The 17,194-nt window shown below is 35.9% G+C and overlaps 1 protein-coding gene across 2 annotated transcripts in view; it reads left to right on the forward strand.

Annotated features, from left to right (window-relative positions):
* Nucleotides 1-17,194, forward strand: part of LOC118741723 (alpha-mannosidase 2x) — a 148,268-nt gene that overhangs the window by 37,441 nt on the left and 93,633 nt on the right. Inside the window, exon 1 of one of the 2 annotated variants that reach the window (XM_036473708.1) lies at nucleotides 11,919-12,507. The exons of the other annotated variant lie outside the window; for it this stretch is intronic. The gene's annotated coding sequence lies outside the window, so the exon portion shown is untranslated. Of the gene's footprint in view, nucleotides 1-11,918; nucleotides 12,508-17,194 lie in introns of those variants that run through there. 2 annotated transcript variants of the gene reach the window in all.

The raw sequence follows: 17,194 nt of genomic DNA on the forward strand, positions 1-17,194 counted from the left end.
CTTACGAGGTGTATGATGTTCTTCTGCGTGCATTCGCTTTGGTGCAACGCCACTTGGCTTGGGTATTAACCTTATGCTGAAGGGCTCGTTCCAATTTTTAATGCAAGTAAATATGTTTGTGTGTATGTACACATGTACGTTAGGAGATAATCGGGCAAAACATTTAGACATTTACAAGGCGAGCTACCTAGTAGGCACTAAAAGGCTTTAAATTTGAAAATCCCAAGCAAATTTCGTTCTGCTTCTTGTTGTTCCAGAAGCTTCAAATGTCATGTCCCCAACTTCACCAGTGAAATATTTTTACGTAAAATCATTATTTATTTAATAATATTGCAGATTGCTCCCTGTCGTTTTTCAATGGATTTTGTCAATCTCTGGGCCATCGTTTGGAGTCAGCTTTTTAAGACCAAATTTATTGCCTCGAGAACGAGGCAAAGTCTGGACGATATGGTGAATATATTAAGAAATCCTTGCCAAAGTTTCACAATTTTGTTTAAATCTCTTAAAACCTTTGGATCTAGTATTTTCTGGAAAAATAGAGGCACTTTGATAGTTCACTGATTCTAAATGTTTGCTTTAGATTTCTTGCACTGACCTAAGCTATTATTTCCAATCTCAACAAACACTCAGCTGCACCTTCTTCAGCGTCAATCAGGACATTTTCAAAACCGGCCAATATCTTCTTTGGCAAATAAATTTCCAGCAAAAAAAGCAGAAAGCTATGCTCCGACTTGGGTCATATTTAGAAAGCTTGTTATAAAAATATTTTTTTATTATTAATTTTTTTTAGCCAAAATGATTTAATTTTTAATTTAATTTTTCACATTTTTTATTTTTTTAAAAGGAAATATATATTTCTCAGTTTTATTCAATTTTTAGAAACATACATATTTCTTTTTTTTTAATTAGTTTTTTTCTTAATTTAATTTTTAATGTATTGGTTTGGTTGCGTTGTTTTAAAGAGAATGTTTTTAACTTCATTTAATTTTTAGAAACTTTTATTATTGTCTATTTAAAATTTTTTTTTTCAGTTTTTCCGTTAAATTTTTAGATTTTGTTGTGTAAAAAATAAAACTACTTTTTTTTATTTCCTTTGCTTTTTATAATTTTTATCTTTTTTTAATTAAAGTTGTTATTCTTTAGTTTATTTAATTTTCTTTTAATTTTTTGTTTTTACTGTTTCAAAATGAAAAATATATTTTTTTCTTTGATTTAATTTTTAGGATTTTATACTTAACTTTTAACTTTTTTTAGTTTTTTTTGTCTTATTTTTTAGTAAAAGTATTTTTCATCTTATTTAATTTTTAAGTGCTATTTCCTTCTGTTTTGATTTAGTTTTTTTTTTCTTTTTTTAATTAAATTTTTTTATATTATATTTGTAAAAAGGCATAATGCATATTTTGTTTCATTTAATTTTTAAAAATATTTTTCATTTATTTTTGCTTTATTTTATTTTTATTTTTTTTACTATTATAATTTCCTTTTTTTACTAATTTTTATTGATTTAAAATGAAAAATATATAGTATATGTTTTTTTATTTAATTTTATTCTATTTTTTATTTTTTATAATTTTTCCAAAGACAGACAGACAGTTGCCTGAACTGCCCTGTAACTCTCGTAAATTAACGCATTAACGACCAAACAATTTGTTAACCCTTTCAAGACCTACAAGCATATACATGTACGTAGAAATCTACGTACTTGTTTGAAAATAGCACTCAATTTTGTTGCTCTTGTTCTTTCTTACTAACAAACTAGAAACAAATGATTTATTTCTTACATTAGCTGCTTGAAAAAACCAATACTCGAAAATCGCAATTTCAAATAAATTAAATATATTATTTTCAAACAGTTTTATGTTTAAGTGGGTGAAAAGGAGAAAATTATAAAATTTCGAGTCTATATGGGATCCGCCATTTTGAATTTAAAAAATCTGACATCATATTCGAAATCAGCGACCACAAAAATCCCCAAACACCAAGTTTCAAATCAATTGGATTATTTTTGGACTTTTGGCCAGTACATAGTTGTCGCCAGACCAGAGCCCAGTAGTCTGAAAGATTCCCAGGTTTTCGGAGTATACACCTCCAAGTGTGGTTGTGTTATTAAAGAGTCAGCAAATCATTTTTCAATCAATAGGAGCTATCATTTATATTTCCTACAGGCCATACCAAGTGAACGAATTTGTTTGTAGGTGTTTTTGTACAAATATATCGCGCACACAAATAAGCCCAACAGTGAAGCGAACACACCTTTTCATGTGCATATGTATTGTATGTACATTAGAGCGAGGCGAAAAAAAAATTAAATTCTAATACTTCAGAAAAAGTTGCCTAATATAAACATATTCAACAATGTTAAACCATTACTTGGTTACTTTATTTTTTATTTTTGAATATTTTCGAGAAAAATTTTGAGCCAGTAGATTTGTAGCCAATTTTGGTATAATAAAGTGCCAATTTCATACACTGGCAGTCTAAACTGGATGAATGGTGTTTTGTTTTTAATATTTACAATGTTTTTCAAATTAATATTTATTCCTATCAAAATATGGGTCACGCTTTAACCAAAATCATGTATATACATAAATCAAATTTTCAAATTAATTACAGAATTTAGAAAAATTCAGAAAATTTTAAACCGCATTTTTATAAAATTTTTGGCACATGAAATTTTAGTTAAATAATTATTTTATTTAAATTTTTATTAATTTTTTGGTTGATGGCGTTTTGCATATTTTCCCATATAAACATAATTTTTTTATGAAGAAATACGCAAGACCGTTTGCGAAAAAAATTTAACAAATCAAAATCAGTTTTTATAAATTGCACTTGTTTAAAAAAAAAACGCAGAAGCCACCAGCAACAAACATTTGTTTTTTAAATCTAACCGATTTTGTAGACGCTTGAAACTCCTAATTATTTTACTAAAATTTCAAAAGCCTTGTAACTGCATATCTACCCAAAATTAAAAAGAAAAATGTGAATAATAAGCTGAACATTTTTATGAAAATTTGTTGAATTTTTCTAAATTCTGTATAAAGTTTGAAAGCTTGATTTATATGGTTTTGGTTAAGGTATGAACCATATATTTATAAAAAATTATAAAATAATATCAAAATTTTTGCTTGAAAAGCTTGAAAAATAAAATATCATCCATCCAGTTTTGACCGCCAGTGTACTGAAAAAATATTCCGATGAATAAATAACCTCCCCCTTTTTTGAGGTCCTTTAAAAAGTAAAAAATTTTTGAGATTTTTCGAAACTTTAAGGCACTTGATGCGACCGTAAATATTATCCGCTCGGAAAACGGTTTAACACAGTTCAATGTGTGCGATCACGTTACGCAACTTTTCCGCGCTAAAGGAATTTTGAAATCGAAATTTTTTTTTTTTTTGTGCTTCACCCTAATGAACGTGTAGGCTAAATCGTTTCTTGCCTGCCTGCTGTCAGTCTGGCCCTGCAATCAATAAATTGCGACCTTCTCGTTTTTTTCGCAAATTTGCGGCTCCCTCATTCATTTGTACTTTGTTTGCGAAATGCTTTACTTAATTTTTTTTTTTAATATTTATATTTACTTTTAATCCCCAACGTTGGTTTTTCTTACAATCGTTTTCCTTTGAAGCTTTCTTTTACTTTGTTTATTTTATAGCTTTTACACAAAATACTTCTTATGCTAGATTTCTTTTTTATTTGTGTAACTACTTATATGTACATACAGATGTACACTTTTACGAGTATAGCTAATGTTTTTCTTCGACTTGCTTTCATTGCAGTTTATTGAAATGTGCTCTTTATGCCATCTAACGCAGCGGAAAATATCTGTCAACTAGAGGTAAGAATCACTTCAACTTTGTAGCGATATGTACTATATGCATTCATTAGTATGTGTGTGTGTGTAAATAATATCGCTCATCTGCCAGAAGTCTGAAACTAACTAGACAAAAAGAAGAGCGATATACCTACGGTGACCATTCGTACCGGTTTTGGCGGCACAGTACCGATTTTGAGAAAATTGTCTTGCTAAATATTTTTTAAAAGTCGGGACGTATAAGTGTCCCGATTTTTCATATTTGTACCGATTATGTCCGGATTTTCAGTGTTTTCTTTATTTATTTAAAAAGAGTCTCCATGTACTCTGACCCAAAAACAATTTTTCTTACAAACGTGGCAGCACTTTCGTTATCTCGAAGAACATAGAATATAAGGGAGCCATAAATATAGGCAACATCATTATTTCCGCCATGAAAAACAGCTTCCCATAAAAAAAATACAATCGCCGTTCAGAGTCGGCGTAAAATTGTTGTTTGTGTGACAACATCAAGGCGCACACCACAAACCGGAGGCGAAGCTCGGCCCAGCACTAACATATATGTAAGCGCAAATCTATTCTTATTCTACAATTATATGTTAAGGTTTTTTTTCAAGAATTTAGTGTGATTCAAAAAAATAATACTAATTCCCTCAAAAATTTCATGGATATGAAAAATATAAGCTGTAGATACAGTTGCAAATATATAAAAAGGGAATAGTATTTTTTAGGCATTTGATAGAATTCAAAGTTTTGAAATTTAGATTTATATGTTTTTTTTAGATAGTAGGTTACATTTTCGTAAAAAAATAATACAAATGTTTTTAACAAAGAAAAGCAGCAAAAACTTGCCAAAATGTCCCTTCCCTATTAACATTCTCGCCACCGTTTATATTATGTGTATAAATTTTTGCGATCATTTTCAAGTTTTTTCTCTTCATTTTGTTTTAAATAAGACTGTATTAAAGGATGTTACGTCTTTTTATTCTAAAAACAAAATTGTATATTCGGATTAGATGCGTTACAAATGTCCCGATTTTTGTTCACAGAAATCTGGTCACCGTAGATATACCACGAGTACATAAGTCCTACCCCCACCCTCGTACAACTGTTTGCGGTATCAGAAACAGACTGTGGTTGGTGGTTTTGATTCGCAACTGTGCGGTTGTGTCGCAAAATTTGAGTTTGACTTTATATGGCAGTCTTGTTGGCCGCCGCGTAGCAAACTAAAGCAGTGACAGAGTTTCATTGCGGCTTTATGGCTTACAAGCTTGTAAATGTCACTCAGCATCATTGTCGTTTGCAGCGTGGCAATCGCCATCAAAGTCGATGGCGATGTTGATGTTGATATTTTTGTTGTTGTTTATGTATTATATTTGCTGCACTGCGACGGATGCGTGCGTTTACATTTTCAGTTTGGTAGTTCTTAAGTTTATTGCGCAGACTGGTTGATTATAATCTCTACAACACATTACCCTTCAGGGATTTTCACTGTTATCCAACAAAGTACAGATATAATGCTTACGACTGCGTTGGTGTACATATGCGGCCATTAGGCCATTAGGGTGGTCCAAAAATGTATGGGGGGGGGGGGGGGGGGGGGGGGGGTGGGGAGTAATGTCGGACTTTTTATGCCTTCATCCCCTAGGATTCTTCTACACCGAAAAAAAATATATACTCCTTGTTTTTTATTTTGAATTTAATAAGCGCTCAAAGTTTCGCATGTATTTATATGGGGAAACCAACTTTTCGTAGAAATGGTATAGAATTTTTCAAAATCAAATTTTTCTATCGGAAAAAAATATCGAATAAAAATAAAAAAACAGGGGTATACTTTTTGTCGATAAAGATCAATCCTAGTGGTGAGAGCATTAAAATTCTGACTTTACTCTTTTTAGGCCACCCTAATGTACATATATACTTATCTTGATTGGGTTAAGCGATTCGACCGCAACATTGAGCAAAGCGAGTTGAATATGTCTGTATTTATTGGTTGAGAAAACAGTGAATAAAGTTCATCACCAGTCTTATAAACGAAAAATTAAAATAAAAACCGAAAAGATTGTCAATTAAAATCACAGATCAAATACAATGAAACCAAAAGGTATTAATTACGGTAAATGCTTATGTGCACTGGAGGCCCATAAATGCATACATACTGTTCAATTTCTACAAAAAAAGTTCTCAAAATTTGTCAAATAACCAAAAGCGGTGAGTTTTTTCCCTGGCTGATGTTTAATCTTCTTAATAACTAAAGCACATATTCTACCTGTTTGTTCAAACTCTTCGAAACCATCACAAAACAAAAAACAATAGCAAGATTCTGATAACCGAAAGTCGGTAATACGACCGAGAGCTAGAGCATCGCCGACTAGGAGATTCATAAACTTACGTTTTCCAATAAAAACTTTTTCGTCTATTTTAGAATCTAAGAACAAGTTTAAGTTCGAAGGTCATTTAGGGGTTTAAAAAGGCTATTCCGAGAAAAAATTCAAACTGAAGTTACGCATTTTTATCCCCAAAATCCGTGTCGGTAGTAAAAACGTGTATGTCTAATTTGAAAAAATAGACTTCCGATCAGTTTAACCCACTGCCACCAAGATATAAGCATCCCCGATGTGGTAGCTCATATTTTCGTTTTTTTCAACTGTATACATGCGAAGTTTTTGTGGTGAAATTTCTTTAGCGGGCGAAGTGAGATAAAAAATCATCCCAGAAGTTGTTTGAAACCTGTGTTGCAACGGAAGTACATCCATTTCTTGCCATTTCTTTTCTCTACTTTCAACGTCAATAAAGTTGAGAGTGAATTATTTAAATGCGCTACGTTGAGGTTTAACGTTACGGCTAAGCCCAAAACAAATACAAAGGCCGGGAAAAAGCAAGGACGAAGACTAAGACTAGATAACACGAAGATGAAAACGGCGACCAAAGAAGGAGAAGCATACGAAAACAAAATCGAATAGAAAGAAAAACATGGTTACGAAGACGATTACGAATGCGAAGACGAAGACTAAGACGAAGGCAAATAATAATACGAAGATTTAAGCTTAAACTAAGTATAGTAAACATTTATGCAGTATAAAATTAACCAGAAGAAAGTTTGCCTTCTCTAGTGTGGCATAGGCGAAATACTTTTTTAGCCGACTACAAAAAAGGGAGGAAGGTTATCAATTCATTGGAATATTTTTTTTATGTATACATGTATGTTTCCGGATAATTTTGGACCACGTATGATGTTTTAAATATTTTTTTTTATCCGAAAGAAGGTATCTCAAGGGGTGGTGCCATACTACTTTGGTTTAGTTCCGCTTATTGGATCATAAAGAAATAAACGGTACTCCTAAATTTGTATATGAGCATTAAAATCGGTTGTCGTTTTACTTGACAATTGCTGTGTATAACAAACATTTTAAAGTTCGAACATTTTTACAAATTGAAATTAACCACGAAATCAACGCTTTTTTGGTTTTGCTTTTCAGATTACATACATATGTATGTATAGTGAAAATTTTGTAGCAAAATCCTTACATTGATTTCGGAGAGTAATATATGTATACATATGTAAATGACATAGCAGTGATTTCCACGTTAGTCAATTTTGATAAATTAATGACTTGACGTTCAAGAATGCTGGCAACAAATATGTTGGTTTGTATACAAATTAACAAATTTTTCTCTAAAGACAATTTTTACATCCCACTTTTAAATACTGCAATATTAGTCGCAAGGAATATACAACCTTTGCTTAGTTTTATAGTAGTAAAAAAATTTCTTTAATTCTGCTTTCGATTACCCTAAATTGGGCGCCCATAACCAACACGTTGGATATATTTTATGCCGTGTTATCGTTATTAGGGTAACTTCGAATTGACCATAAATCGAGACCAATTCTGCCCCACAGTCCTTCACAAGTTGCGACCTATTCGAGGAGGAAGAAGAAAGCTCCCGAAATTCCGCCTGGCTATCTGTGAAAATGATCACCTGCATTCTCAAGGCTGTACGGTGGTTTTTGTACCTTTCCGCTTCCTTAATTCCAAACATTACCGCCCGGAAAACGCTTGAGTGGTCTGGTAGCCGAAAGGACAGCTTCAAATTTATTCACTCAAAGAAAATTCCTACACCAACCTAGCCTTCCTTTCCAGTATCCTAAAGCCTGCAATCTAGTGGCCCTGCGAGCAGGTGAATTTTCGATAAATATCTACCAGTACCAAAAGCAGAATGTTAGGTCTGATCAGCAGTCATTTACCCTTAAATTACGATTTTGTAATTTAGGTAATTTGTCTAAATTGTGAAGAGCATTTTTTCTGGATTCAAAATAAAAGTACAATTTGTAGCTTAGAAACATGTTTTTTTTTCTCTTACATATATCCTAATATAGTAGTCCCGTTACAAGTGTGTACATTAGAGTGGTCCGAAAAAAATTCCTAGATAAGGTTGGGGCACCAAACTTAACGTTTCTAAGTATAAATTTAAACGATGCTCATGATATGTTTATATTTTACTCTAGCAGTATATTGTACATATATTTACCAAACAACTGGTTAAGCAACCTAAGGCCATTTCAAATTAAAATTAGCTGAAAAAATATTACCAGCTTCAGTTGTCATGGCAACACTAGCTTTATATAAAAATTATCAATATTTTTGTCAGTTTCAAATGGATTCAGTAGCGCATTTCAAGGTCGTTGAGCACCCTGTATTGGTTACAGTGGAAAATTAAAAGTTGGTAGAGATATTAAAAATACCAAAATCGAGAAACTTAGAGGGTGCCCCGTTGTCGACGATGACATTATACAACCACCATACAAAACTTGGGTCACTCTAATGTGCATACATATATGTAGCTTAGGGTGGTCCTTAAATGTAGGAAGCAGAATTTTTACATCATATTTCCTTAGCTTCAACCAATATGTCGATGCTACTACAGTCAAAGATATCACATATAAATTTTGGTCCCGACTGAGTCACTGAAGTCGGTTAAGGCGTGTGGCATAGGGGCATGCTGGATGGCATTTTAATACTTTTTGCCTTCACTAGTATTTATTTAAATTGTAGTACTGAAGCTCTACTTTTGATGAAAATTTTAGATACTTTCCGGCAACCTACATTTCTTTGTTGGAAAAATTAAAAAGGATTAGTTAGCATCATATCGCAACAAATGTATATAATCTTAGCAGAAAACTTACATATCTCAAAATTTGTTACACTAATAATTATTTATTTTTATATCACAAAAAAAGTAAATTATAAAGGCTCTAAATCCCACCAATAACTAGTAAACATGTAATCAGTCATGTTGCGCTCAATTACTGCGCTTTTAACGCTGATATCAGCTCCCATCGCTGATACGATGTCGTGTTTTGCCAGGTAATTACCTGCAGCTAATTGAATTCAACACACTTGTCTGTTGTAAATCACATTTCAGATATGGATTTGTGTTTGCCAACAATACAAAATACGTTTCACGCGAGCGCAAAGAGCATCAAATACACGTATGTACTTATGTATGTATATATGTATGTAAATAAGCACATTTGCTGGTGTGTATGCATGTAAGTACACAATTACTAGCATGGAATCATGCTCGATTACACGAAGCTTTGCCCTCCCATCGTTGTATGGCACTGGCGTCCTTAAAACGACAAACCGAGCGTAACCAACAAAAATTAAAAAAAAAAGTGAAAATACTTAAATGGAATGCCACACTGACAGGCAGCTTTTAATGCATTTCAATGGCACTGCACACGCGTTCATACATATGTGTGTGTATGTGTGTATGTGTGCCTGTAGAATTCATTCTTGCCTCATGAACGCCACTCGTTGCATCACAGTTGCTGCATGCAACAGCATATTGTCGCCCATCATCCAGCTACCAGCAGCAAATTGTGACGCGGCGCTGTTGCACTTCGCTCTGTTGCTGACTTCTATGTTGCTGCTGTTGCCGTTGCTGTCATTGCGGATACGAGTAGTGAGCGCCACACGAGCGCGCGAGCGCCAAACTTCGACTCAGTGTTGCCACACGTTGTCCCTTTAATCAAAAGAAGGAAAGTAAACTTGATTAGACCCACCTTGTCAGGGACAGAATTTAAGTTATCAGAAGAGGCGAAGTATCTAGGGGTTACTCTGGACAAAAGGCTCAATTGGAACTCACATCTCTCGAATGTTAAGAAATTTCGAATGCGGTTAATTTCGATCGCTGGGAGGTCAGTGTTAGTTAAGAAGTGCGAGCCAAAATGCTTCCAACTTAGCCTTGCGAAGTTTGGACAGTCTGAAGGAAAGTGTGGAGATGAGATTCCACCTCATATTCCTCTTGACAGCTGATACAAAAGGGATTAGTTGAAATTCCTAGTCTTACCGCGTGAATACCCATCGCACAATGACCTGCAGAAGCCTCATCCTCAACTTATTGAGATGTAACTTGTTTTTCGCCACCTTTAAGGGGGAAAGATGGGTCACTAGATGTCGCTGTGGCCCGGCACTTAAGAAGTACTCCGACGCGATTGGTAGAGAGGTCATCACACCGTTTAACAGTAAGTCTACCGCGGGGTTGATGGGAGCTATTTCCACTTGAAAGACACAGCAGAAATCTGTAAGCCTGAACATTGTTTTGGTGAAGATTTTTCGACAGAAGAAACTTCCACCAACTGTGTCTCCAAGTTTTGATCCGGCCGGGAAGAAGTTTACCGTCCGTGAAAAAGTTATCTGTGAAGAAGTTTACCCACTTGAGGGAAGGTTCACCACGGGTATCTTGTAGTTTCTGGTAAACAAGACCAGTTCCGACTAGCTGGTATTTACTGCGAGGCCGCCTTTGATCGCCCACTTAATTACCAGGCTCAGGTAAACTTGAGCCAGATCAAAAAGGTTGTCTAGAAATCGGCCCTTAACCAAAAGTTACACATCATCTACGTAGGCGATCACCCGCACACCAATTCTAGAAGGTCATTTACAACCGCAATCCAGAGCAGGGGAGTGAGAACACCACCTTGTGGAGTGCTCCAAATGACTCTGCATTGAGTGCAGGAGCTCCCCACACCGCCGCGATAGTTCTGTCACGAAGTAAGCTGTAGATAAGCCTTATTACGTTAGTTTTAACCCCAGATTATGCCCCTATTTTTATGGTATTATGGATTATGGTATTGTTCTTTCAATACGGAAGTAAAAGCCCATTTTTACTATGCGGCACTGGTCTAGTGGCCAAAAACTAGGCAGGTAAACACGAGCGTTACCTTGAGCAAGTTACACCGACTGATTTGAAAAGATGCCAGCTGGAGCACACTACGGCTACCCAATATGATCAGCATAAAAAATTGACACCTTCCTGGTCGTTTGGAGGTTCTCAAGCCATTCCTAGAGGATCTCGAGTTATCCTTTTACAAACACAACAAGGTTAGAATTCCTGAAAGGGACTGCTGTGAAGCGGTAGCAACTATAAATCTGTCAACGGGCCCATACCCAACCTTATTCCAGGCGGAAAAATTCGCAGTCGAAGCCTTAGACTCTTTTAGAACGGAATGAAGTTTCGTGGACAGCTGGGACATGCAGGGTTTGAAGACAACGAAAGGACTGACGGTCTCGTAAAGCTTGGAGCCCAAACGCGCTTGCATGGTCCCAAACGGTTCTTGGGCTTGTGATACCTATGATATAATGGGCCAGCGCATATTCACGGCTAAAGACCTATCCTGATCGAAACCAATAGATATACCAATGTGTTTTCACTTATTTGATGACAAGGGCCACTGAATTTAACATAGTGAAAACAAGCCATAAGGTTGAAGTGATTACTATTACGGTTTAGCACTTAGGGGCAGCGTAATAATAATATTTTATTTTTACTTTACTAGCAATGTGTTAGTTTTACTGTACACTGAAAAAATAAACGAAAACCGTAAAAAAATTCTGTAGATTTTGGTCGGTTCTGGTAGGAAATTTTGGTAGTAAGGAAAAAAGTGTCTCCGTGGCAACGCTGCTCCGCTTAGTTAGCCAACCAGCCAGCCATCGAGCTGTTTTAGGTAGCATGCCACTCGTCACTGCACGCTACTCTCAGTTTCATTTTGTGTGCGAAACGTATCGGCTGCTGCTGGGGAAAAGTGCGCTCGTCAAGTGTGAAATTTAGTACTTAAATATTTATAAAGCATAGAACAACAGAAAGTGCAGTGTAAACTGAAGTAACAAGGTAGTAGAGGTTGAAAGTAATCAACCGGTAACGACTGTTAGTGCTCCCACAAGAAGGTTATTGTTAGTGCACAACAAGCGTAGCATTATTAACGAAATTTTATAGTTTTTGCAACAAAAATTAAAAAAGTTACGAAAACAAGAGCTGTGCAAGCGCGAATGTTGAATTATGCTTGAGCTTCTCTGACTATTTGTTTTGCTCCTGAATTCTTTCATTACTGTGTGAAAAGTTCTGTTATTATTCAAGTTGTAAAGTGCACATAAAAAAACGCGCATTGAAAATTCAAGGAAAACGTGGAAGCGCATAAAGAAGTGCAAGCAAAAACAAAGAAAAACACAGCATGCTGCAGCAGCAGTAATTGAATTGTGTGCGTTCTGTGCTCAGTGCAGCAGCCTTTCCTCATCTGTTCCCTGCTGCTTGCTTTGTTAGTAGACGAAAAAAAAAAATACAAGAGAAAAGAAAAGTTATTGCCTGCGCTGGCAATTCAGTTAGATGCCTCTTGCTGTGAGTCGCACAAAATCTAGGTACGTATGTACATTCATATATATCTATATAAGAGTACTTATATGAAACTTTACGCATTTATGCACACATGTACCTAGAGAAGCAAACGCACCGGCTTACATGCCTTAAACAAACGTTCAAATAACGGCATCACAGTCGATCTTACAATACTGCCAACGGCAGCCAAATTCAATTCAATTCATTTTTGTTCTCTGTTTTCTTACTTTAAACCAGTTCTTCATACTTAATTGTGTTGACTTTGTTGAAATTGCACACAATTCCTTTTTGTTCAATTTTTACAGTAATGCTTCAATCAACCTTTCTTCTTTTGACTGGGCCTGCACTCGATTGGTAGGGCGTTGAACTTGCCTTGACGTGTTTAGGGTTTTTGCGCCTTTAAGGTTTCTTTGATTAAAGCGTGTTTACTTTTCTCAATGAAGCTTGATTTCTTTAAATTAATTATTGATTTTGGGCAATCATAAGTGCGCCCTGTATACTCGGGTGCAAATATTGCTGAGTGAGGCTCTTTTTACACAGATTATATACGTACATACATACATATGTATGTTCTCTTATTCAGAACACTACAGCTAACGTTCAAGTCTGTACGTACTTTCTTTGTTCATTCCCACAAGAGCCCTGAATTTAAGTGGGTCATAGGACACCCAGAGCTGCCGAGTAATGCCAACTCTATCTAGCCTTCAAGTGATCAATTTCGGCAATACTGCCTTTGATATTCCAGAGTCGCACCTCACTATCTCGTTTACGTAAATGTGCCGGGACCCATATTAGGGCAATTTCGTTTTGGTCAGAATTCGTGGTCAGCTCTACTACAGCCATCCGTTAGTTGAGATCTAAGAGACCTAAAAGAGTGCCTGCATAGCCGCTTTGGCTATCAGAAAAGATATTCTCCTGAGTTCTCGCGGTTGCGTTCTCTTTGAAGGACTTTATTGTCTCCTTACTGGCAAACGTTTCAGCCTGGAAAACGTTTGTATCGTCTGATAGGCGGAAGGAACCATCTTTGAACCGCCCGTAAAGAACTGGACTCTACCTTTAGTTCAGTCACTGCGGCTCGACCATTTCGTGCAGGGTTTGTGTTGAAACCACGTCTGCGCCAGGATATATTAAGTGCGCAGCATTTAAACTTGAGTTGGTAATGCGTTTAGGATGGATTTATTATTTTCCTTCCAGAGCGCCAAGACACGAAGTCCCATTCATGACGCTGTTAGCAGCGGAGGTTTTGATGAACATATCTATCGGTAATAAGACACGCAGAACGTTCATAACTTTCTTCGGAGAGTATCTCTTTCTACCCGTTACACCAGCGGCTGCTAACCTTTCAATCACGCTTAGTTTTTAAGTATGTAATCTTTAGTAAGGGCTGACCATCGGATCAGCGCCCCATAATAGAGTATGTTCTTTGCCTTCCATTCTGTTCGTGGGAGCCTTTGCTTTCGTGTGCGAGTCGAAGGTTGTTTTCTCCGAAGCATCATCACCTATACCTGTACCGTATCCTAGTCAGCGCATGCGTTGCATTTTGCTGCACTTAGCTATGTATTTGTCTTCTATATACAGCTCGAACGAATTTACATCCATTTCATCATCTACGATACCCGTCGCCCAGTGGCGAACAGTTCCATCGATCTTGCGGATAATAGTTCTCTTGAAAGCTCCCAAAGAATTTTCATCTTTGTTCAACATCGCTAAAGTTTCTGCACCACACATATAAAAAACGGGCATTTAAATAGATTCATGAAGCATTTTTGTTTTCATTCGTTGAGAGAATGGCCTGATTTTTAAACCCCAAATAGCAGCTTTTGGCTTGACAAAATTTATTCTTGATCGATCTTCAGGCAGGCATCATTGGTGTGGTTTAAGCTAGGTAGACAAAGTCCTTCGCCACTACAAAGTTATAATTGGAAACAGTGACGTGTGATCCAGTAATCGAATACTCTTTGTATGTTGCCAGGATGGACTTTGTCTCGTTCTACGCTATACCAAGGTTCTCTGTCACTTCCTCTAAGTTGGGTGATGACATCTGCACACCCCATCAGCATCGTGGCTGTATATAGTACGATGACAACCGCGGGATCTCCCTTTTTGCGGATTGGGCTAAATCAACTGGGAATACAATCTTCGACTACGAGGGCTTAGTTGTTTTTAACCCGCTCTATTTCTTTGCTCATGTCATCTTGGAACGTGTAACATCGTACCTGTACATTGGTCTTTCGATATTCAAAAATGTTTTGATGTGTTCCACATATCTCATGTGCACTCTGGACGCCTGTTACCAGATTTCCCTCTTTGTTTTTGCAGTAACTAGCCCGGTCTCAAACCCATTTGATTGTTGCCTTATTTTCTTATAGAATTACGATGTTGGCTTCTCGAGGGAAATGTACTTCGAGAATATTCCTAAAGTTTTCGATGGTGGAACCAAATAACTATGCGTCCTTAGCCCACCTTGCCGTTATGCTTATCTCATCAACCTTCTCTTCCTGAGTAAGCTTTAATGTATATTTTGTTGTAGAAATACATACAAATACAAAACTTACAGCGAATTTAATTTTTAAATTAAACTAAAAATATTTAAAGCCCTTGTTTTAATCAACATTGTATGCGATTTATATTCAAAGTTCTCCATTGCCCTGCAATACATAGAAAACTTCCACTACAAATCTGTTAGCAAATAACACGTCGAAAATCACAAGCGGTATACCTACCTACATATGTACCTACCTATGTATGTGTGTACTTAATTTTACCTTTGAGCAGAAAAACACACTTGATTGAATATGCAGTGATATGTTGACATGCCAGCATGCTATTTTCATCTTAACCTAACACTGTCATTAACGAAATCATCGTATATGTACATATGTACGTGCATATCTGTGGTAGGGTGCCTCATCAAAAAAAGGTTTTAGGGTTTTAACCGGAATCATAAAATGTATTATTTTTTAAGACTTCATGGCTAGATTCACGTGGGCTCGACCGCTTTGAAAATTCCTCCGAATATACGTTTTTAAAAATATTTGTTCCGAAAAAAATACCTCAGTTGGTTGAAGAGTTCAAGCTTCAAAAGTATGCATAAAAATGTTAAAAAATTGTATCACCGGAATCTAAATAACACTATTTCAAATCTTACCATCTTAATATTTTTCAAAAATACAGCAAATCCAGAGTGATGCAACCTAATGTATCTAGATTACGGTGGCCCTTATTTTATTCAATTATTTTCATTTGTCTGTGTTAATCCTCGGTTTAGTTCCGTTGTACAAAATTCGAACCCAATCTCTTTGGCGCTTAAAATATAACTAAAATAAAAATTTTAATTTTATCTGTAAAAAGTTAAAGTAACGCTTAATAAATCAACAATCTTATTTACTGCATCAATAACCCTACTCAATTAGATAATAAATTATTCGTAACTGCACAAGGGACACTGCGACCTGAAGGATCTTTTGTATCCCTACAACAAGTTCCTAACCATAGCAGTCCGATATTCTAACTATTGGCGTCCCTAATTAATGCTAACTGTACTTCGCCAGACGATGTGATAATAAGAAAAGGTACGAAAAAGACACTTTTAGTATTCCGTCTACGTGGTCAGCCCAATCCGGTGCATTTGAGATCGCAGATGCTGATGATCGGTTATGTACCCTATAGGCAACTAAAATTCGTTGCGTTTCGATAATTAAAAACCTCGTAGAATACCACAAGAATAGCCGGTAGGACCTCCCTCGCCAGCGCAACCCTGATAATTTTCTCAATTAACTTTTTCTATTAATACTAATCAACCACTGGCCAGAAACCGTCAAGTAGGATAAAATTTGTATGAATATGCTTTTTTGGTTTTATTTTTTTTTTAATCTACTAATTTTACCATTTCTAGTCTGGTAACCCCAGTCCTTTGCGAACTTCGTGTACCATATTTTTACAATTATGCTTGAATTACTCGTGGATTTCTCAAATCTTTCGGGTTCGTATCACTGAATTGTTAAATATGATGATCAAGTCACCAGACAATTTACAACATTTCAACTGTAGACTTGGTAACTTTACTCGTAGCTTGCTAATTCACTCCCTGCGTTGTGTTTCTAGCCAGCACTTTTTGTGCAATTTCCTGTACATTTTTTTTGACATTTCTTTACATCAAAACTCCTACGTCTTTCATCGAACGTTCTATAATTTTTTTTTGTGGTTCGCTTTGAATTGTCCTGCACCTTAGTCTTACTGTTCCAAACACTGCAAGTCTCTTCAAATAGACCACCTTCATGTTGTTTCTCGATCACCCAACAGATTCTATACACCACGGCAATCCGCTCACTCACAATTTGAGTCTCACAAAGAAATACATTACTCTCACTTCCTCTTCCAGGACGTTGGACGCTTCCTTTTCGTTCCTTCTTGCATCGCTACTTACTCTAAATTTAAGGTAACTAGGCAAACGAAGTTCACTGCCAAAAATTTGCTATGCAGGAGTTTTACCCATCGTTTCATGAACTTCTGAATGATATCCCATCAGGAGCAAAGGTATGTGGACATCCCGATTTTTTGATACTTGTCCACGACTTTTCTCAAATGCTCTTCGAAGGTCCGGTAAAATCATTCCACAATACCAACTTATTGGCTATTATGCGAGTTTTCGGATATCCAGTATTTGTAATATCTCTTGCAACCCCGCCGATTAAAAACTTCTCCATTGAT

This window comes from Rhagoletis pomonella, unplaced genomic scaffold (assembly GCF_013731165.1).
Source record: "Rhagoletis pomonella isolate Grant_MI unplaced genomic scaffold, Rhpom_1.0 Rhpom_scaffold_00001, whole genome shotgun sequence".
Lineage (NCBI taxonomy): Eukaryota > Metazoa > Arthropoda > Insecta > Diptera > Tephritidae > Rhagoletis > Rhagoletis pomonella.